This window comes from Trichosurus vulpecula, chromosome 5 (genome assembly GCF_011100635.1).
Source record: "Trichosurus vulpecula isolate mTriVul1 chromosome 5, mTriVul1.pri, whole genome shotgun sequence".
NCBI classification, from domain to species: Eukaryota; Metazoa; Chordata; class Mammalia; order Diprotodontia; family Phalangeridae; genus Trichosurus; species Trichosurus vulpecula.
The window spans coordinates 64,211,646-64,236,219 of NC_050577.1; the positions used below are offsets into that span (position 1 = coordinate 64,211,646).

Genomic DNA, 24,574 nt, shown 5'->3' on the forward strand with positions numbered 1-24,574 from the left:
ATATCTACCTTTAATCCTATTGATTTCACTTTACACATGCTGCCATCTATTGCAGAGAGCTAGCTTATGTGTCTTAAACACACACATGTAAATTTATATTTATACATATATATGTATATGTATGTACACATACATATATACATACATGCATATATACATGTATGTATGTGTATGTATACACACATGTGTGGGTGTATATATGAGTGTAAGATATAGACATAGATAAATATAGGTGTATCTACCTTTATCTATCTCTTACATCTATCCATCCATCCATCCAAGTCAAAATGACTGGCAGTCACAGGGACTGCCTTTATGCTTCTACTGTTTGAGTCCTTCCCTTTTTTCTTTCTCCTTCCTCTTCCCCTCCCCCTCCCCTTCCACCTCTCCTTCCCCTTACCACTCCAGTGTTTTTGCCAAAAAAAGCCCCAAATCGGTCATGAAGAATCGGATCCTACTAAGAACTACCTAAACAGTAATTTAATGACCTGATTGTGCTTTCCCTCTGAAAAAAAAAACAGATGGCTCTAACTTCAGTCCTTTGTGTTTCAAAGTCCATGATTTAATACATAGTTATCACTTCATCTTCCTATAAGGGATCTGAATGAAAAAAAAAGAGAGAAGGCAGGGAACACAGGAGAGACTACTCTTTGTAGTTTTTTTCCCTTTGTTTCACCAGAGTAAAGAGCTGACCTAATCAATTTAATGGAATTTCAAGGACCTGAGCTTTTGTCTGAGAAATGGAAGATGTGGAGATGTAGACACATGATCATTAACATCTGGTTGGGAGGGTTGAAGACATCTCCTGGGCCTGGGGACTTGTCCATCCATTCATAGCTCATTGAAGATGAGTGGTTAAGTTTCAGGAATGATTTGTACTTGACTTATAGGAGATGATCAATAGAAGAGCATTAGGATATACTGAAGCCATTCTGTATCCAGTACTGATTGTTAAATTCGAGTTTGTTGGACTCTATCCACATGAGAGAAATCTAGATGTGAATTATAAAGTTCCTAGAGGAGGGTAGGGTGGGAAGAAGATGAGCCAAGAGACACAACTTTAGGGATAGCCCCTTGGACCCAGGCTAAGAAAACCCAGCACATGGGGTTATAGGTCATGAATTACATTAGCAGTAAAAACAATATTACAATAGAGACTTTCAGATATTTCTGTGCTAATTCTCTCCCACTGAGGACCAGGGAAAGAGAGAAACCATCATGGTTAGTAATATCAGGCAGTTACATTGGAAAGGGAATCAAGCAGACCAATCTCTAGGGTCTCTGGTAGAAAATTAAGGGGGTGAACCTGGGTGCCTATTGAGACCGAGAGGGGTTTGTTGACACCATCAGGAAGCTTCCTAGCCCTATTTGCTGCAATGTAAAATATTTACTATTTGCCTGATATACATGTAATGTGGTCTTAGTTTTCCTTCCTATCCGCCCCCAATCCCTGTTGCCATCCAGAACAAGTGGCATGTAGCTAAGAGAGTCTCTGTTCCTATCATAGCTTGTTTGCCTCAGTGTTAAAACTGTCAAACTTTCCTTAGGGAAATTCACCTATCAAACAATGAAAGCTGATTTCTCAGTTCCATGAATCTAAAGGAGGCAGGCATTTTACTGTCTAGAGTCACAAGCTGGTGGCCTGTTGCCTTAGATTGATAAGCAAAGCATACTTTTATATAGTGCTTTATATACAACTCTATAAGGCACTTCTATTTTCCACATTTTACTGGTGAGAAACTAAGGCTCAGAGTTTGTTAAATGACTTTCTCAGGGTCATACGGCCAATAAATAGTAGAGGTGGAACTGAAACCCAGATCCTCAGTCCTGTGTCTAGCATTCTTTCCATCCCGCTATACTTCCTTCAATCCCTCTAACTAGCCAAATTTCACTAGTCATTAGTCCTTCTTGGTCAGCTGGCACCCTGCCCGAGAAGACTGAATGCTTTGGAGTAGTAGAAGCAATCACATCATTGTGAAGGTCTGAAGCATTTTCTTATTTACATTCCCAACTCTTCGACAGCCCAGCCTGTATTTCATTATATGCTCCACTTAACACTGTTGAAATCACTTTAAAATGATGTACAAAATCATCCACCTCTTATGCTCCGGGCTTTTTCCTGCAAGTCAAAAGGTGTGTCTCCTAGGAATGGAGAGAGGATTGTTATTATGGGGATCATTAGTTATGCAAACACATGTTAATTCCATGGTTGGCCAGGGCTCAGTTAGGGCACATCCTACCTCTGAAGTTATGAAACCTCCCTTTTTTTAAAGGGAAACAGCTCATCTCTGCACAGCTAATGTGCAGCTTCCCAAGGCTACATCTCGCTTCCCAGCCTGGGAGGCTGCTTGGTTCTCCTGACACTTTTTTTTTTTTTGTCATTGAGAGGTTATGACAACAGAAGACATATTGTATTTATAAACATCACGTGTTTCCTCGTTGTGGCTCTCAGCGTCTGCCAGACAGAACACATGGAAGAAACATTTCTCGTTAGTTAGTTCAGCATTGGTTTTAGTTATGCTGATTTCCGGGACAGGGAAAATGCCTTCCTACTCAGATTTAGCTTTCAGAGAGTAGAAGCAAAACCCCTGAATGTCCGTGAAATAGTCTTAACGAGGGAGGCTACTGCGCCTTTAAACCGCATATTTTAACTAAAGGCTTCCTTCTGTAAGCGGGGGAAAAAATCCCAGCCCAAACCAAAAAACCCGAGCTGTGTATTTAGTCCATTTAAAGACAGACTGAACTGGAACTGTTTGGTGGCTTTTAAAATCTCTGCGAGTCCAGAAAGTTTTTTCCAAGGAAGAAAAGGTTCATAGAAGATGTAAGGTAAGATCTTTATTTTCATAATCTTCAGAAACCTTTTGCCATGCTTATGGGATACTTGAATTGAATTAATTTTTAAGTGTTCTGTATCAAAATGCAAAAAAAAAAAAACTTTTTGAAGATATTTATAATCAAATATGGGTTTTTTTAACCTTTCAGATGCAGCTTAGAAGGAAATGTCTTATTTATGGACTGTGAACCTTTTAAAACATTTACATAAATTGTAATATGCTTTTCCTGATCTGTAAACTAGTTGCTTGTTAACCTAGTAATTTAGAAGGAGTTTAATATGTCAATATCATTTGATAGGGCTATGTGAGTTTTGTGGCAGTTTCCCAGGTTTTTAATGAGATACAAACCTATTACCGGTTGTAAAGACACATGGAAAGTGAAGGAGTGTCATATCCAGTGTGAAATCAGGATCCCTATTCACAATCTGAGAAAATAAAGTAACTTAGAGTTTACTTTCTCAAAGAAACTAGTTTGATGGGAAAATTCTTTAGTTAAATCCTATCTTGCTTTGAAAACAAATTGTCAGCCTCATGAACTAACTAATGCTTCCATGGTACTAACTACCGTCTTATTGTGTTGGTTTTCATAAATGTGGCGATTGTGCTCATTTTCAGTAATTGTTGTGCCAGGGCTAAAGCTAGGATTGGTTAAATCACTGCTTTTTGTAACTTATCATCAGCCCAGCACACTGCCTTGCCTGTGGTTCCAGTGGGCGTGTGTCTCAATTTCAAGAAAAGAAAAGTATATGTTTTAACAAGTTGTTGCAAAAGGAATATCCTTTGTCAGACCACATGCTCCAATTTTTGGTTTGGAAAATATGGTTGCCGTATACATAATAAGCCTAAGACAAGTATACATTTGCTGAATTGAAGTATTTCATTTTAAAGTACCATAATAAGAGAGTTGTCTTTTAAGCGTCCCCTCTAGTGTGTAGATACTTACGTGGTGAGAGGCAGCATGGTACAGCAGAAGAAGACCTAGCTTTGGAATCAGAAAGACCTGTGTTCATTCTCTGCTCCGACACATACTACCTAATCTCTCTCTCAGCTAGATAATGCAATGGATATAGTGCCAAGCCTGGAGTCAGGAAGACTTGAGTTCAAATCCAGTCTTGAGTACTTATTAGCTATATGACCCTGGGCAAGTCACGTAGTTTCTGTCTGCCTCAGTTTCTTCAACTATAAAATGGCAGTCATAATAGTACCTACTTCCCAGAGGTGGGGAGAGGGTTAAATGAAATAATATCTATCAAGTACTTAAGCACACAGTAGGTGCTTTTTAAATGTTTGTTCCCTTCCTGCTCAACACCCTGGGCAGCTTTTTAAGACTATAGGTAACACAAAAGTTTCTGATCTTCATTGTTAGAGGGAGCTAGTCTCCCCCAAACTGGTAGAATCTGAGGTCTTGATGTACCTTCTTTATACTGTGTGTGTGTGCACGCTCGCGTGCGCACGTGCACATGACTGGCTTTTAAGGCTTGAGACATTTTCTGTTCATCTTAGTATCTGTCAGGTGATTAGCTGGGAAGATCCTAAGGCAAGTTTCACTATCTCCACGTAGTATCTGAAACTCTGTGCATGAGGATGCAACCATTCTCCCAAGATCATGCAAGTCAGGGATGTCACACAAAATAAAACATTTCTACTTGCTCTGTTCTCAGCTGCCAACCCCACTTTCTGTATTCTAAATCAATTGAAAGCAAGTGCTAGATCAAGTTCCATTGCCCCCAACAAGTCACGCCTCCTCAAAGTTTGTTTCCTAATCTCTAAAATATGGATACTCACACTACCTACCTTCTAGAGCTTTGAAAACTTAAAATCATTTCTTTATAAACATGAGCCATTAGCATCGAATGATTTTTGTACAATTGACAAAATGTTTCTTTTTAATATGTGGCCGAGCTAGGTTGTGAAGCCTGTTTATCTGACTCCAGATCCAGCATTCTTTCCACTCTTCCATGATCAAACTTGTTCCCTGCTCAGGATCTTGACTAAACCTGACCCACAGTAAAATAAACAGCAGTCTAACCAACTGGTTTTGGAGGGGTGGAGGGGCTTGTATTTTGTCACCTGGACCCAGAGATTCTTTCCACTTTCCTACAGAGACCTAGCTACAATCTTACTTTCTTCTTTTCTTTCTGTGTGGTGTCACACCATAAAAATTTGTATTCTTGATAAAAGGAAAGTATTTGTTTTTTTTACTTGGAGGGAAAGTCTCCTGCCTTCATTGGAGATGAGAGCTCACTGAGGCTAGTGGCTGAGCTGCAACACTGGGACTGGGTAGGACTGGGGAGGGCTCCTCAGATGCTAAAGCAGACACTTTGGGGAGGCAATTCAGCTATTTGATGCTGTCTCCTTTCTAGCAGCCTTGCAGTGAATGCTGTGCCTGACCTCCTCTCTTCCCCCCTTTGCTAGAGCCAATCCTGCCCCTCCCCAGACTGAGACATCTACTCATCAGTATAAATATCTTGGTGATTTGTGATGTGAAGGTAATTACTGCCAACGACATCACCCAGGAACACAGCTGCTCATCACAGACCCAGAAATAGGGACTCTAGGATCAAGCCACTTACCCCACCACCAAAACATTCCCTAAGGATTTTTGAATTTTAAACTCTAAACTCCTCTCCTTTCTTCGCCCATGGGACTAAGAAAGTGCCCTGTTTAAATGACTATTAAGCATCTACTCTGTGACAGGGTCCTGTAGTGTGAGCCAATGATCTCTGCTAATGGGTGAGATTGAGGCTAGTGATCACCTACAGAAGGCTAAGCCTTTTGGATGTTGCGCTAAGTCCAACAACCCGTGTGGTGAGATCCCCGTGGCTGGGGTCATTCACCAGGCTGCCTAAGGAGGGATGAACCAGTCCAGATCTGAAAGAGAATAGATCAGAGTCCCCTGTGCCAATGAGGAGTGAGAGCAGGCTCATGAGTGACTGCTGTGTATCCAGCCTATAGGAGATCGGTAGACCCCAATTCTCCACCCTCACACCCACTGCCCCAAAAAGGACCTGCCATGGTTCTTTGCTAAATTCCAGGGATAAGGAAAGGAAAAAAAAAAATCTGCCCACTTTCTGCTAGAGGAAAACAAGGGAACACAAATAGCAAATATGCAGCATATACAAAGGAACAAAGTGGTGTAAGAATCCAAGCAACTGAGATGAAGATCTATCAGGTGACATTTGTGTTGAGTTTCAAAGAAAGCTCCGGCAGTTGTGAGGAGAGATCACATTCCAAAAGAACTTACAGCCTGTGGTATGAGTGATCCCTCTGACAATACAGATTGCAGCCCCTCCATTTTTTCTTTTCCTCTGTGACTCTTGTCTCTGTCCTCTTCTAAGTTCTCCAAAGAGGACCCACCCACCACTTTATTGGTCTTTCTCTTTGTCTTTAAATGTTCCTGTGTACCATATCCCTTCTGGTATGCCCATGGACATGTTGTATCTTGTATCTTTTCTAGTCTAATACTAAGGACTAGCTAGCATGTTGGATTTTTTTGCACAGAATGCTATTGTGTGGTTGATAAATAGCTGTTTAATTCAATTGAAAATTTAAAGCATAAAAAGGACCCCCCCCCCAGATACTGGTTTCTGAGATACATGGGGAAACTAACATTGTTGTGAAGCATCTTAGAGAAAATTTAATCCCATCCAATATTGCTCCCGATTATGAAGCATTTATTGATAGCAATTACATTCTTCTTCCACAATAGGCTGTTAAACTGTTAGACTGAAAACAAAATTGATTATACTCAAATACCTATTTGTTGTAGAGTTGGAGAAGGAGGCAGCATGGCGCCATGTGAGGGGGGGAAGGGGGAGGGGCAGCAGCAGGAGGGTCAAATAGGAGAATTAGCCTGGGAGTCAGGACAGATGTCAGGTGAGTGAGTCATTGAGTTCATCACTGGTCCAGGTACCCGTCTTAGACTTGCAGCCCAGCTGCTGATCTTTCTAGGCAGAACTAGGGAGTGTCCTCACTAGTAGCAGAAGGCTAGACATACATAGAAACGGATCTTATGTTGTCTAGTGTCAGAGTAGACATGTAAAGATCATTTTATTATTATTATTATTATTTTGAAGATCACTTTAGAAACTTTGAACTAGAGTTTTCTGTTGAAGTATTATATAAAATGAAGGATTCTGCCACTCCGAAGACTTTGGGAGCCACTTTTCTAGCATATTCAAGGCACACTTTTACCAGCAGAGTGGTGGTCAGGCAAGTCATGGACTGACTAGTCAATGAGAATTTCTTTTCTACCTTTTTTTTTTTGGTAGGAGGCAGTTGGGGTTAAATGACTTGCCCAGGGTCACACAGCTAGTAAATGTCTGAGGCCAGATTTGAATATAGGTCCTCCTGACTTCAGGGCCAGCACTCTATCCACTGCACTACATAGCTGCCCATCAGTGAGCATTTTCTTAAGCACTATGAGCCTGGCACTGTGCCAAGCACTGAGGAGATCAGGGAAAGGAGAATAAGCTCACAGAATGTTAGAAGTGGAAGGTACTTCAGAGATATTTTACTCAGATCACATCCAGAGTATTCTGTTATGTTCCAAGAAGCACATTTTAGAAAGGACAATACTTAGGCAAAGATATGGAGGTGGGAGATGGAGCGTAATGTGCTGAAAACAGCAGCAGGCCAGTTTGGCATGAATTAATTTTAATATGGCATTGAATCTTCATCCTCCTAATTGTCCTCCTCTGGCCACTATTCTAGCTTATCATTGTATTTCCTCAAGTGTGGTAGTATTCTTAGCTCCCTTCAAAGGTCAGCTCAAATACCATCTCATGGTTGATGGCTTCCCTGATTCTCTACTTGTTAGTGCTTTCTAACCTGCTGCTACTTTGTATTTATTTTCTATTATGTATCTACTTATCTGTGTACATTTAGCCTCTTCTCAATTAGAATGTCAGCTCCTTGAGGGCAAGAACACCCTTCCTTCTTCTCTTTCCTTCCTTTCTTCTTTCCTTCCTTTCTTCCTTCCTTTCTTCCTTCCTTCCATCTCCCATACATAATGGTACCATAGACCTAGAATCAGAAAGCACCTTTGAAATCATCTAATCCAGCCTTCTTATTTTGTAGATGGGAAAACTAAGACCCAGAGAAGTTGTGACATAGCCCATTTCCCACAGGGAGTACCCATGGCAAACCCTGGATTTAAACATGGGTTCTGTGATTTTACATCCAGAGCTTTTTCTGCTGCCTCACATCCCACATAGTTGAAAAAAACTTTTATAATAGAATCGAATCAATAGAAGGAACTGAGGATATTTATGTTAGAAAAGATGGAGATGATGATAGCTAATTTCAAGTATGTGAAGGGCTGTTGTGGAGCAGAAATTCAACTTGTTGTGCTTGGCTGAAGTGATCAGCCTTAGGAGCAATGGGTGGAAATTTCCAAAAAGTTCCTAACAATTAGGTAACACTGAAGGAGAGTGGATTGCCCTGGGTAGTAGGTAGGAGATCCCTTATTGTAGATCTTCCAGCAAATGCTAGATGGTCACTTTGTTGCTATGTTATAGAGGCGATTCATAGAGGTACATTAGGGATTAGACTAGATGGCTGATGACACCCCTCCCAACACCGAAATTCTGTGATGTCTAGTCTCTTGTTTTTACTGTGGAGGACACTCAGGCTTAGCTTAAGCTACCTAGCTTTATGGTGGTAAAACTAAGGATGTAACAGGTGGCACAGTGGCTAGAGCAGTGGACTGGACGTGGAATCAGGAAAGATCTGACTTCGCATTGAAGGTTAGCCACTTCAACTGCTGTGTGACCCTGGGCAAGTCACTTACCCATTGTCTTTCTCAGTTTCCTCATATGTAAAATGGGAATAATAAAAGCACCCACTCCCCAAGATTCTCAGGAAAATCAAATGAGATGTTTGTAAAACACGTGGTACACTTGAACCACTGTTAATCCCTCTAACACGCTGCCTCAAGTTATGTAACATAGTAGAGAATATAACAAAGATATATCTAAATGGTTCCTTAAGGTTAAAAAAGTACTTTTCTTCCCAGTAACTCTGTTTGAGGTGCGATTTGAACCTCTGACTCCAGACGCCAACCCCAGCATTCTTTCTTATGTAGTATTTTGTGTTCTTGATCCCCAATATCTGAGATGTAGGGCTTTATTTTGGGGGGGAGGGGATCTGATTTAGACAATAGCATATAGTTCAGTTCTTACCTCCATCCATTCAATGGGGGGGGAACATGGTCAGGTTTCCCTTTCACTTCAGAGAATAGCACATATCTCTTAGATCATCTTACTGAGATATAACACAGAGATCTTACAGTACAGCCAGACTTCATTAATTGGAAATGGATGGGCCTAGGGGAAAAAAAATGGGTTTGAATTAACCAGGTTTGGATTATCCAATATTTTTATTGTAGAACAATAGGCCATCAGGTCACCTGGGAAATAGCAGCTGCTACAAATTACAAGGTACTTTGAATAAAAACAATATTGGCTTAGCTAGGATTTATGGTATTATAATTCTATTTTGAAAAGTCTCTGCCTTTTTATAGTAAGGAAAATAGCTTTTTATAAGAGATCTACATGAAGCCTTGACTCACTCATGAAGATTCTTCCAGAATTGTTTTTAGCAGAGAACCAGACTGTCTTTATTGAGTTACAAATTCCTTACAAACTTCCAGGGTGGTCAGTGGGAGAGGAAGAGTTGGGTTGTATTCTATGTTTATTGACTGACTAAGTGGATGTGAGTTCTCATCAATGTGGGTCCTTCCTCCCCAGAAGCTGCTGGTATTTCTATTAGTTTCATGGGTTCCAGTCCAATATTCAAACTTTCTGTCTGTCCTTCGTCACTCTTGAGGTCAACACATCTTTTCCTGGTTTATATTTGGGAACAAAAGAACAGTTTGCTATGAAGCCTTCTAAAGACATTTAACTTGCTATCATACAGCACAACAGACTTTTGAAAATTTTATTTTCCTACTGAAAGTCCATTGTTTGGTCTTTAATGAGAAAAGGTATGAATATATGGGCTATGACTTGAGCTATGAAAAAAAATCCTCTTCTTTTCATACCTTAACTCATTCCATATTCCAAATGTAGAAAATGTGTTTTAATTCAGTCGTTTGATACATCAGATCTACCTGGGTTGGTTTTTTTTTCCTTCTTCCATGAAATCAAAGGCTTTTCCTGCCCTTGTTCTGATTTTAATCATTTCAACTCATTCAAATGATTTGGTTTGTTCTGGCAGGAATAACTGGGAGGTGGGGTTGAGATGTCTTCCTCCAATCTCCAAATGACCTCTCACTCTCCAAATACATTTTTAAATGCCTAATATGTCATTGAGTGCGAAAATGTTGGTTTGAGTAATTTAGGAACTGCAGGCATGTGATATGATCAAAGATACATGACTTTGCCCAATGGTGTTTTTCAAAGCCTTCCTTTAAAACAAGTAGACATAGCTCTCAGGAAAAGATCAGGAAATTAAATATTCATGCTTTCAAGGTGGCACTAACTGGATTCCTTTGACAGATGGCCTACCTCTCAGTAGGAAAGGGGGAAAACGGGGGAAATTCTGGTTATATCCCCACAAAGTGGGCAGCATTTTGTTTGCCTTTTAAAGAAAAATCTAAAAATATATTTCCTAGCAGCTGTTTAGCAGCAAAACAAAAAAGCTGCTTCACTGTGAAGCAGATTACTCACCAGTTATCTCTGGGGTTCAGACCTTACTGCTGCAGAAATTTGCTACAGATTTTACTGTATATATTTAGACCAAGGAGTCTATTAGCTTGCGATCTGGGAGGGCCCTGGCATTCTGATGGAAATAAGAAATGTGCCTCTGTTGGCAACCTAAGGATATAATTATGTTAATCTGACCAGTTTAATACTGAAATATGTTGTTTTTAAATGTTTCGTATTTTTATTATTCGTAGCAACATTCTGAAGGAATTTGGTTGAAATGCTAATAAGTTTCTGCTCAGTCATATTCTGTGAATAGAGCTTGAGGAGAGAGGAAAAAAATGAACCAAGTCCTTTGAACTTGACAACGTTCACAAATAGAGCTTTACAAAAATATCAGGGGAACACTGCCAAATTATATTAAATCGATATATGGTTATATTGTATGTGTAGGAGGTCTTCACAGAATCAGAGAATTTGGGAGGTAGAAGGGACCTCTGCAGCCATCAACCACCCAGTCCAACTCAAACATGAAAGGAAATCTCAGTAGGACATGTTGAACAAGTAGCCATCCGGACTGCAGAAAGACCTTGAGGCAGGGCAAGACCTAAATTAAGACCCATTTCTCAAGGCAGCAGTTTTACTTTTGGACGATATTAATTGCTAGAAGGTTTTTCCTGTCATCAAACTTCTGTTTGGCTCTTTGAGATTTCTACCTGTTGTTCCTGGTTGTGCCTTCAGGGTCAAAAAAATAAGTCCAACCCTTCTTCCACAAGATAGTCAGTCCTTCAGATTATTGAAGGCAAATCTAATTTGCCTCCTACGTCTTCTTTCCTTCAGGCTCCACATGACTGATTCTCATATAACATACACTCAAGACTCTTTACCATCTTGGTTGCCTTCTTCTGGACACTCTGGCTTATCCATTTTCTCCTTATACTGGGATGTCCCAAACTGAACTGGTATCCCAAATGAGTTTTCACAAGAGCAGAGTACAGAGAGAACATCACTGCCTTATCCTTGGAAGTCATGCCTCTCTTAATACAACTCAGGATTGCATTAGGCTCTGTGGTTGCTGTGTCACAACGCTGGCTCATAAAGACCTGGCAGTCCACTAAAACTCCCAACATCTTTTTCAGACAAACTCTTATCCATCCATGCCTCCTCTATCTTACACTTGTGAAGTTCATTTTTTTGTGTAAGTATATTACATTTGTCCCTGTTGAATTTCACTGGATTCAACTTAATGTTTTAGACTATCAAGATCTTTTCGGATCCTGACCTTCATCCAGTGTGTAAACTATCCATCCCAATTTTGTGTCATCTGAAAATCTGATGATCATGTCATTTATGATTGTATCCAAATTACTGGCAAGTACAGCCTCCCCTGGGTCCTTCACTGGAGAACTCCTGCCATGTTGACATTGAACTGTTAATAAATATACTTTGAATCCAGTCATCCAGTTGCATTTTGCATCTAACTGTATTTTTATCTAGTCTGTGTCTTTTCATCTTTTCCCACAAGAAGAATATGGTGTACTTTTTTCAAGAGCTTTACTAAAATCTAGATAAGCTATATCTACAACCTCTACTAGTTCAGTAACCCTGTCAACAGGCGGATAAGAACAATTTGTTCCAATGGCCATGGAGGTGACTGAAGCAAGCACTGTGGAGTGCTTAGAGCTTGGTCAGACATCAAAGACATCGAGGTCATCCACTGCATCCCAAGTCATCAGCAGTCATGTTGACTTTTGTCCTGCCACTGGGCTTCAAAGACTCTGGAAGAGAGAGGCTGACAACTTTGCACAGCTCTGCCTCACTTAAATCCAATTTATGTGCAACTCAAGACATCACCCATGATGTCATTGGTCCTCTTTGAAAATGAAGGATGAAAAACATTAACTCTGTCAAAAAAGGAATTCAGATTTGTCTAACATGATCTTTTCTCAATGAAGCTATGCTGGCTGGCTCTTTGTGACAGCTTCCCTTTCTGATGATCACCAACTGTCCCTTTAAGGATCTGATTTAGAATTTAGAATTTTCACAGGAATCAAAGTCAAGTTCGTTACCCTATGATTCCCTTCCCCTTTTTATTTTGAAAATTGGTTTGAAATTTGTCCTTATCCGATATTGTAATACCATTCACATTTTCCATAGTCTTTCAGATAACACTGGAGTGACTCCACAGTTATATCTTCCATCAGTTTTAGTATCTCAGAAGGTAGTTCATGAGAAATAAAAAAAAAATTAGTATTAGGGAAAAAAAAGCAAATGTCAAAAAAATATGGTGCCAGAGATAGTAGTGGGGTGAGGTAGACAGGAAGAAAGAAGTTTTATTGTGATTTTTACCCTGGGTCCCCTGCTTTTTAGTGCTCATGAGAGAAAATCGAGGCTATGCATTCCCCTGCAGCCAGGAAAACAGTGGCTCTTACAGAAGCATTCGAGAGAATATCCTTTGGCTTAGAGTCTGGAAGTTTCTCTTCACTATCAATATAATCCTAATGAAAATAAGGTTTCTTTCTGTTTGATCACTTCACATCCTCTTCAGCTGTCTATTCTAGTCATCTTACCACTGGCTCAGTTGTTGCCCAATTTCTCAAATTGAATAGTATTTATTGGACCAGATCTCCAGAAAAATATGTATCTGGTCTTTCAGGAAGTTTAATTTACTCACTTTTGAACTCCAGCACTAGGGTTGAGGTGTTTTGATTGGCAAAGGACTGAGTGCCGACTTACCTAGTAGTCCACAGCTGATCCCACATGCTTCATATCCCATCTAGTCATCCAGGCTGTACATCTTCTGATCTGCCTGTCATTACATGTGTCCCTCTCCCCTCCCCATTTCTTGCTTTGGGCACAGTAATTAAATCAATACTAATGTAAAAGTAATATTGAAACTACCCTAATTAGCTCTGGTCCTTGGCTAGGTGAGCACTATTTTTGATCAAAAAAGACAGTCATAACTCAGTGCTAATAGGGCCTGTACACTCGATTGAATCAATCAAAGTCATCAGATGAGAGACTGAGTCACTCCCTAAGCAGTTTTTATAAAAATGAAAAGCTGTCTCAGAGATAGGGAGAGGGGAATGAGATTCTGATCTGCATCTGCATTCAAGAGGTTGGAGCGAGAAAGGAGCAAAGGAATGATTAAATTGTTAAAGAGAAGGGAAACATTGAGGACTGTCATTGGTTCTACAGGCTTTTCTGATAGGAAGACCCAAAAAGTCTCAAGAAAAGGTTGGCTTTTTCCCCAACTTCCCTTCCCAATGCCTATCTATCTACAACCCCTCTATGTCAAGTCAGTAAGCATTCTTTAAGTCTCTTCTATGTGCCAGGCATTGTGTTATACTAGAATTTGTGATATAATAGGATGGGACAGGATACAATAGGCTAGGATATGATTCTCTACCACACTGTGCCACATCATTATATTACAATGTATTATAATCTGTTGTTCTGTTAACCAAACGTGTCTAGTAACCTGAATTTTGTCTTAACCACAGAGGCCAGGAATTGACTGGAGGTTGATATAAATGTATGGTTAGGCAGAAAGCCCAACTTTTACTTAGACATTAGGAATTTTTCTAACTGTGGACTTGGAACAGTTGTGGCTGATCTCTGAACTTTTCATCTAAAATAAACTCCCTAAAGCCAAAGAGGAAGGAACCAAGTGAACCTTTGGGCCACTGTATTGCCCCACAGGCTTAGAATGAGCTAATTATTATAATGAGCTGTTATACTGACACTACTGTTGCTTCAGTTTTCCAGCTCACCATTTTCTGCTTTATTACTTAGACCAAAATTCCCTCCCCTAACTACCTCTCCTCTCTAATATATGCTATTTCTCACCCCCTCATTAAAATGTAAACTCTTTGAAGGCAAGAACTGTCTCATTTTTGTTATTTGTACCCTCAGTATTAACGCCTAGCATGTGTGTGCGTGTGTGTGCGTGCGTGTGCGCGAGCGCACGCATGTGTATGTGTTCAGCCATTTTCAGCTGCATACGACTATTTGTGACCCCATTTAGGGCTTTCTAGGCAATGATACTGGAACGGTTTGCCATTTCCTTCTCTAGCTCTTTATACATATGAGGAAACTGAGGCAAACAGGGTTAAGTGACTTGCCTAGGGTCACACAGCTAGTAAAAGTATCTGAATTCAGATTTGAACTCAGTAAGATGGAGCTCCTGACTCCAGGCCTGGCACTCTATCCACTGTGTCACTTAGTTGCCATCTGAAGCTATCAGTAAGAAGAATAATAGATTTCCATGGGTGGAAGTTGGTCTGCGTTGCTTGTGCACTGGGCGTGTGTGGGAGAAGAGCTTAGGTTTGGAGACATCGTTTGCACGAGATGATGATTTAGTGAAAGATCTGAAGTTAATAGTTGGCATCTGTTTCCTCTCAAACTCTTCCTTTTCCATTCTTATTAGAGTTCCCTTTTTGAGCCAGTCTATTTCAAAGTGAAACAAAAGGACCTTTAGTTTGGGGTGTGATCTTTGAGGCTGAGGAAATATTTAATCCTAGTTTACACAATTACACGCATTTTTTAGTTTCCATTTTATTTCTGGGGTATTTCTAACAATGGCAGGAATGGGCTTTGTATATTTCCTAGACCCATGTGTTTTTTTCTTCATGTACCTCCTGCTCCTGGGAATCGAGACCTTGGGAGAGTGAACAAGAAGACAAAGCAAAGGGTACCTTCCAATTAAACAGCCTTTCTGAAGCTTCTGAGCCTACACAATGAAGGAGCCCCCAAAGAAAAAAGCCAGTAATCATGGTAGCAGCATCCCAACTTCATATGTTGTGATTAAGTCAGGAAGAGATTCTTAACAGAGATGCTAAAACAGTAAATTTATATGCAGATGTCCACTTCATCGTTAAGCTATTTATAGCTGATTGTCATTTGTAGAAAATCAGCTACTCAGCTCTTTAAGAAGACACATCTAAAATGTCCCTCTCAAAAATGCTGTGTGGAGTCTTAAAATGTCACGCCTTGTCACTGGGTTCTCAAGTTTGAGAGCTGTGTCTTATTTGGCTTTTTAGTCACTTTTTTAGTTTGTCAGATTGTAAAGTTCAAGCTGGAAAGAACCTTAGAGGTCACCGAATTTAACCCCCCCACACACACACACCCCTCATATTACAAAAGAAAGAAATTGGGGTGCAGAGAAATGAAGTGACTTAACCTGAGATCATACAGGAAATATATGACAGAGGCAGGTTTTGAACCCAGGTCTCCTGATTCCAAAACCATTTGTGGGGACAGGATAGGGAGCTCTCCCAACCATCGGAGCCTATGCCTGGTAGCTACTACCCACCTTCTTCATTGTGAGTTTTGTTCCAGAAATACAAAACCTCACTTGGAGCTTAGCAATTCTTGTTCAGTTACCATGGATGAAGATTCTAGTTTTTTCTGGCAATGCCATGATTATATTTTTGGGAGGAAAAGGGAGAGGAAATAAAATGTCTTGACTCAAATCCTCCCCTATTTCCTCTATAGGGCATTGCATAGGAAAGCTGCATGTATGATATATGCCACACTAGCCTCAGTACAGTCACAAATGACAAATTTGTTGCCTTTGGGCCTGTTTTTCATCCAAATAAGGAGAGGTGGTGGGTTTGACTATCTCAGATTTCCTAAGGTGGCTGACTGGCCTGATATTTGAACTGAAAACATGAAGGTATTTCTTTGAAATGGAGTACTCCTGTGGGGTTTGTGGGTACCTTAGGGGCCTTGTTGTTTCTCATTTGTAGATAAAGTTAACAAGCCTGATTCTAGTTTAGCCTTCTCTTGTGACTTTTACAACACTCAATAATTTTCTGTTCTACAGATGACCCCTTTCAGATAGCTTTGGACATGAGTTTACATTGGAGAAGATAGTGGCCTTCAGTGATTTGGCAGTCACTCCCCTCCCTTTTCAGAGCATCGAAAGAAGATCCTATTTCTATATTTACCTTTTACACTTGAGTGTAAGGTCTTTCTGGGATTTCATAGATTCTGAGGCACTTTGGTTGGAAGCTTATAAATATGGCAACGTGCATCTCTGATGGAGAAAATGCACATTGTTCAGAGTCCTCAGTCATCCAGTAGAGCGTAGGCTCTAGGAATAGGATGTAAGCTGCTTAAGGGCAGATACCATTTCATTTTTGTCTATGCATTCTTATTGCTTAATACCTTGTCTGACACATAGTAGATAATAAATGGGTGTTAATAGCCTGGCTGACACACAGTAGGTAATTAATAGATGTGTGTTAATACCCAGTCTGACACACAGTAGGTAATTAATAGATGTGTGTTAATACCCGGTCTGACACATAGTAGGGAATAAATAGATGTGCATTAAGTTTGTTGTCTCTTTTCATTTATTTGCCATCAGAAGGATCCATCTAGTCCTCTTCTGACTCAGTGTCTAACTAAAGTCATTTGTGGAAATACAAAAGTGTTTTGACCTCTGACCTTGTGGTAATATATATTGTGTCACTGGTTTGGAATATGTCATTTACTACTTCTCAGTGGAAAGGCTATCCTGTAGCCAAACCGGCTGGCTCACCCTCCCCCAAAGGACCTGGCAATAATTTCCCATTACTCTGACTTTGTTCATGCGCCTCCTTTTATTTCCAGTGCATACGCTTTCTTCTTATCCAGCAAGACCCATTTAAAATCCCTGACCATTTCAACTAGAAGTGATTTCTTTCTCTCCTATGAATTCTATAACACATTTTCTATGCTGTTTACCATTTGCTGCCCTGTTTAGTAATTTTTGTGATTTAAAAACATGTGTATATGTATGTCGCACCTTCCTAGTTTGACTACAAGTCCCTTGAAGGCAGAAATTTTTCTTTTACAGAACTTTATATAACCCTACAGGGCCTAGTCTAGAACCTTGCACATAATAACTAATTATCGATTAAATGTTTGAAAGACAATACATGCGGGAGCCCAGTCAGGACAGCCAACGGGAGCAGAATTAGATGATATTTGGGGTTTCTTTGCCAAGTCTCCATACCAATCCAAAGAAGACAACTGGTTTTGTTAGGACTTGCTCATCTAGTTTATAAGCTTGAAAGTTTTGAGCATCTCTCATCGCTAATGAGAGCTGGGAAAGTACCACATCCTCGCTCAGAAACGTCTATAATTATCTAACAGGTGACATCTGCTCTCCAACTTCCAGGTGGGAATTCTTTTTGTGCTCACACTTTACACACCTAACTATCTGGGTTACCTGGGGGATTTCTTGGTTGTGAAGGGAGTTTGTTGCTAAGAGTTGAGAAGAATATAACCATTCTGGAGTTGAGAGGAAGGTTTAGGGTGTTGGAACTTGTTTACTTACAGTTTTTCATGTGTATTTCTTTTTCACTTTTGTGAAATGTATGACCTGTCATCTTTCAGATTTTTTTTTTACAATCAAGGCAAGCCAATGAGTATTTATTAAACATTTATTATATGCCAGTCACTGTCCTTAAGAAATAAAGGATAATACTATGCCACCTGGAGTTCATGTAGTTCCCTGTACTAATAACTTGTCTCTAAATGTCACCTGAAAAATTCTTTTTAAAATGAGATTGTGCTAAAATAGTCTTAGGCATTAAACTTGGTTATTACTGTATATTTCATTGTTCAATTAGTAAATCCTTCTATTGGGTCTATTACCTGGTACCCCCTACAGATATCTATATCTATATGCATATAGATATATATATATATATATCAATAATAACAGCTAACATTTATATAGACCTTTAAAGTTTGAAAAGCAAAATATATGTATATATGCATATATGTAAATATATTTTGTTTGATCCTCTCAGCTATCCTGTCAACTAAATGTCATTATGAACCACCACCACCCCCGCCCCACCCTTTACAGATGAGAAATCTGAGGCTGAGAGAGGTTAAGTGACTTCCCTGGTAGTAAGTAAGTATGCCAGAAATCACGGTAGCAGCATCCCAATTCCCTATTCATATTGTTTGATCAGTCAAGGAGAGATTTTTATCAGAAATGCTAAAACAGTACATTTAAATGCAGATGTCCACTTCATTGTTAAACCATCTATAGCATATTGTCATTTGTTGAAATTTCCCTACTCAGCTCATTAAGAAGACTCTGGAAAAATAGAAGGAGCCAAACAATGAAGAAGACATTTGCCCGTATTTCCCCCCACTACACAGAGATAAACAGATCTAAAATTTCCCTCTCAAAAGTTTTGCATGGAGTCTTAAAATGTTAAGCTTTGTCACTGGGGTCTCAGGTTTGATGGCTGTGTCTTGTGTCTTTTCCTGTTCAGCTTGGCTTTTCAGATCAGCCTTTGATCTTGGATCTTCCCAACTCCAAGTCTGACGCTCCATTATACCCCTTCACTGTTACATACTATGATTTAGCTCAGGTTTGTACTATAGAACTATAATCCAGGCGGCTTTATGGGGCCAGGTCCCAGTGGCAGAAGGGTTACGTACGGAAAGTGAGTACAAAAAGAGGGAATTTAAGTCAGAGTTCTAGGAAAGCATAGATTAGAGAGGGAAGAAATACGAGTGAAGATTGAAAACAAGCCTGTTGTTCTAAGTGAATACGTAGTTGGAGAAAAAGTTTGTAATGAAGTGTCCCTACCTACCTCTGGCCCAACTCCATGTAATTGCCATTGGTCATACTTGTTGCAATGTATCTGATATTTCTCACTTTCTTTGTCTGTGAACACTTACCTTCAGCCTATATTTTCATTTGGTTTTCACTGTGATGTTTATATAAAACATAAGTTCCCTGAAGGCAAAGACTAGTCAGATTTTGTCTTTGTACCCTTCATCCCCAGCACCCGGCACAATGCTAAGCATACAGTGGGAGCATAATGATTACGTATTGAATTGACTTGATACATTTATACCTCAGTTTTTCTATGCTTTCATCATTGACCGCTGTTAGGGATCATAGCCTAGTCACACCTTTCATGTTCTGTGATTCTTGTCCATATGATAGCATCTCAAAAGCCATCTTTTAAGTTGCTTGAACAGCAATGAGTTCTAGATAGGACACTTTTAGTTCACTATTCAGATGAGTTAGTCAGCATTTATTAAGTGCCTACTATGTGCCGGGCATTGTGCTAAACATTGGGGTCCAAAGACGGGCAAAAACCCACTTTTATTTTTGCATGATCAACTCTTGAGTATCCAAAGTAATGGAAAAAAGTAGCATGGAAAATTCACCAATGGATGATCTACTTCTTCCATCCTTTTTGCAGATATCTTGGATGAAGGTGTCTCCGGTTTCTACCAGGATGGTCTATAAACCACTGGCCCATTGCTAGCAAAGTGATTCATGCCATGTCCAATAGCTCCCTCTTCTCAGCTAGATTAAGCTTATGCTTTACATTTAATGATAAAGAATAGTGACCAGACTAGGTGTGGATAATCATGGTGTCCATAATCTGAGTGTCTATATTTGACTATACAAATATAAAAGAAAAATTAGTGGAAATTATACATTTCTGAATGCTTTAGATCTTGCACGTATTTTTCATGTGAATGATCCAGATAATTGCCAACTTGCCACTAAAGATGACCCAAAAAAATGAGAAGTATAATACATATAATCATTCATTAAAAAATTACTCCTACTCCAAGTTACAGTTCTAAATTAATCAATAAGTATTAATTTCTAGGCATATATTGTTTGGTCAGTAAATTATAGATCATGGCTATGGAAGTGAAAGGGACCTTAGAGATAATAGAATTCAACTCCCTCATTTTACAGATCAGGAAACTGAGACCCACAGGGGAGGATGTAACTTGCCTGAGGTTACACAGGTATTAAGTGACGGAGTTGATAATTGAATCAGACTCCAAATTGAGCATTCTTTCCATTGTATTGTACTGTTCCCATTGGGTGGGTGATACAAAAGGGAAACAGTACATTTTAGTCTTTACCCATAAAGGCATTTACAATCACAGGGAGATATGACTTGCAAGACAATATGTCTTCAGTGTAAGAAAATGCTAAATTATATGCTTATAGACAATTGTGATGGGAATTCATGAGACTAGTGGATTGAGGGGGAAAAGGACAAAAGACCCAAGACTCTGAAAAGCTAAAAATGACAAGAAGATGAAATTTCATTTGAACGTTGACAGAGGGTAGTTTAGGTAAATGTTGAGATGAATTAGAGACACATGTGAACAAAGAGAAGTAAATGACTTATAGGAGAAGAGATATACCTATCTAGGAAATGGGTTTATGTGAATAGAATTAAATCAGTGGTTAACATTTCTCCCTAGACATTTGTTGTTTCATTCTCCTGCAAATTTCATCTCTGAGGAGTTATCCATGGCCTAGCTATCATAACAGTGTCCATGAAGGCGAATGAACATTGCTGAGCCAGGAAGGACATTTTTTACTTCCCTGTCCAATGGCTCTCCAGAGTTCTTGATTGTGGCCTGCTAGTCAGGTGATTTATTTCTTTCCAGTGCCTTCCCTGGTACTCACAGGGAACCCTTTAATCATGACTGGTGCCCAGTCTTTGTCAGTAAAGCATGGGGCTAGAGGGGGCAGCAAAGGTCTCAGCGGCAAAATAACCGGAGAAATAAAGTTTACCTTTGATATGGCAGCAAGGGAGAGCGTTGACAGAGCCCCTCTTTCCTGGGATTTGTGTGTGTGGTGTTTTATTTTTCTAATCGGTCTGTTCTCTGTCCAGGAGACATTTTATTTATTATGATTAAATAAAATGTGAAAAAGCTCCCAGCTTTCAATCACAAAAGAACTTCAAAAAACCAAAATAACATCTGAAAACTTTCCCAGTGAAAATATGATGAAATTGACCATTTTTCATCAGAACATGAGAACCCCTCTAAATAGCATCTTGCTTTTTTTTTAGTGGATTTTAGACTTTTCCCTAGCATGGGTGACTTTTTTCCTCTCTTTAACTAAGAAAGGAATTAATGGGAAAGAAGAAGCTTTTGCATAAATCTCTGGAGCTGTTGAAGTTAATTTGGTTGTCAGGGTCATCAGTGTACGTTAATGTCGAATGTGCAATAGTAACCTTACTTCTTCATTAACACTAATTTAGAAACAACAAATAGCCCAAGCTTTGTTTATGTAGTCAGTTTGTTTAAAAAGAAGAAGAAGAAGAATTCAGTAGGGTACCTTCTACACTAATGAGAATTGTGAGTAATTAAAAGATGGCTGTAGTACAGCAAAATAGACCAGACTTAAGGGGTTCTAGCAAAGTAATTAAACAGGAGGCTGGTGTATTAAAGGCTGGCTCAGTGTGTGCCTACTGGGTCAGATTTGGTGGTGAGCTAGCACAAATTAACTGTTCTCTGGGGAGTGAGCTATTCACCCAGGTGAGGTGAATGAGCGCTTCCAGGGCAACTAGAGATTGGTCATGAGATTACCTTGTCTAGTGCATTAGCTAATGCCCTGGAAGAGTGAACTCACCTCCCTTAAGTGAGCCCTGTAGTATTAGAAAGGAGTTTCCTCATCCTAGTCTATCATGGGATTGGGCCAGCATTCACAGGGATGAGAATAGGCATCATCGGCAGAGTGCCCTCAGTGTACTTGAGGGACAAAAGACAATTTGTCCCTGAAAATGAACTAGAGTAAGGGGAAAAGTAAATCAGAAGTGCTTCCCAAATGTGTTTCAGTATTACATTTGTAAGAGGGCCCATCAGCAGCTGACCTATAAGATAGTTTGCATGGCTCATGGAGGAAGATTATTAATCAGTTTGCTGCGCCCTGAATTCAGCATTTTATCTCTTGCCTCCAAGATTTTGTCCATACTGTGCCCCCATACATCTAATGTCCTTGCTTCTCACCTCCTCTTCCTAAAATGCCTTCCCTGCCTTAAAGCTAAGTTCATGTGCTGGCTAGCATTTCCTGATCCTTATTAGTTGTTAGTGTTTCTGTCTTATATGAGACCCTTGTCATCCAAATATTCTTTACCTTAGTCTTCATTATTTGAATTGATCCATACCTTAGATTCTGATTTAGAGTATTGTCTACAACACTCTGGAAAGTTAAGTGACTTGCCCAGGATCATTCAGTCAGCACAGTTCAGGGCACAACTTGAACTCACATCTTCCTTCTACCAAGGACTGTTGTTCTCTTTCTAATATACATGATGTAAATAATCATAATATGTAATTTATTGTGGAATAGATTTTACGACATAGCATTTATTCTATAATATGGAATTTATTGATTCTATCATAACATGGAATTTATTTATTATTAATTTATGAACTAATTGGTCAATTATAGAATTTGCTCCCACTCGGGGATTCTTCCCCACATGACCCTAGTATCTGTCTCCAACTATTGTAGCCCATCCTGCCAAAGTCTGTGTCAGCGTCTCACTCACTATCAGTAGGCTCCTCAAAAATAGAATGATTTGAATATCAAAGGACTAGGAGAGGCCCTTGGGAAAATTGATGAAGGCTTCAAATATTTTTGCCAAATGACCCTCTTTGTTCACTACACTGAAAGTCCACCTTGAAATAAAAAGCATTTTGTTAGAAAAGTTATCTCCCCTGCAAAATTAACACTTGATACATTCTTTGTTCGTTCTCTCTATATAATTATATATATATATATATATATATATATATATATATATATATATAAAATAATTAATTAATACTATAATATAATTAATTATTTATGTATATATATATATATATATAATTAATACTAACAATACCTAGCATTTATGTAGCACCTTAATGTTTGCAAAGCTCTTTACATGCTATCTCATTTAATATGACAACCCAGTGAGGTGAGTGCTATCAGTTATCCTATTTTGCAGATGAGGAAACTGAGGCGCAGAGTGGTTACGTGACTTGCCAGGTCACACAACTAATACTTCTCTGAGTCAGGATTTGAACTTGGGTCTGTCTGACTCCAAGTCCTGTGCCATATTCTACTGTGCCATGCAAATAGAATTTAAATTTTATTAAATACCAAAATATCAAATAATCTTATTTATATAACTATAGTTCCACTTTTAAGTTAAATTCCAAGTATGTTTTTTGTTTCCATTACTCTCTATAAAATATTGGTCTACCTTTTCAGTGGATTCACTTAAAGCGTGCTTTTTCCAGGACCGATTGTCCTTGGATACCAAGGCCCCCTCCTGTTTATACTTAATGACATGCTGTGTGATAGAGAACTATTGGGTGGTTTATGTTGTCATTGTGCAGTGACTTACACATAGCTCCTTAATATGTACTTGTTGGATTAGATTGGACTGGATTGGACCACATTATTAAATGCTTCCATTTTGACAGGATATGTGACTTCCGTACATACTTTGCTGCATGTGGCTGATATAGCAAGTGGTCACCCAGTAGGCAACAGCCAACACCAGAAGGCACACTCCAACTTGTTAGAAAGCTCCAATGGTGTAAACTGAAATCTTAAGTTTCCCCAAATTTCCATTTTGCTAAGATAGAGAATGGTCCCTCTGAGAACAAGGAAGGTATTTGTGATCAAGCCCCATCAGCCATTCTAAATAACAGTTACGTCTGGTTCAGCAGGCATGCAAACACCCACATCCTCATTCCTGGGGAGCACATTTTTGGTCAGAGAGTCAAATATCTACCATGTGCCTCAGTGGCAGAGTTTGTGCCTAAGAAATAGCCAACCCCTTACTGGTTAGATCCAAAAGCCTTTTGCACTCCTTTTGCCCTCTTGCACCCTCTTATTCAGCATCGGTTACAACGACTTTGTCAAAATATTGTTTCTAATAAGAGGTCTCAGGAGTATGGCAATGTCATGTGCTCCTTCCCCCCACCCACCCTTAATAACCATGAAGAATTTTGATGGGGATAAGCAGCCCTTTTTTTCTCCCCGAAATGCTGGAAATTTTCTGGTGGTTGGTTTTTTCGGTTTTTTTTTTATTTTTAAATTTAAGAGACGTCATGGAATTCTTTTGGTCAGCAAGAATAACCTCCAAAAGTATAAAAAATGTTTCAAATATGGACCAGCTGCCCAAAGCATGGCAGCCAGGTATGGCAAGGTGCCAAAGGAATCCTGAGCCAAGTGAGTCATGGTGCCTCTTTCATTCAGTTCCCATTGGAAACAGCTTTCTACTCTGCTCAGTCCCTGAAGGCAGA

At 39.5% G+C, this 24,574-nt stretch overlaps 1 protein-coding gene across 6 annotated transcripts in view; it reads left to right on the forward strand.

Annotated features, from left to right (window-relative positions):
- The window catches only part of KIAA1217 (KIAA1217 ortholog), a 392,388-nt gene that overhangs the window by 265,179 nt on the left and 102,635 nt on the right, over positions 1 to 24,574 (forward strand). The window contains exon 1 of one of the 6 annotated variants that reach the window (XM_036761527.1): positions 2,598 to 2,826. The exons of the other annotated variants lie outside the window; for them this stretch is intronic. The gene's annotated coding sequence lies outside the window, so the exon portion shown is untranslated. Of the gene's footprint in view, positions 1 to 2,597; positions 2,827 to 24,574 lie in introns of those variants that run through there. 6 annotated transcript variants of the gene reach the window in all.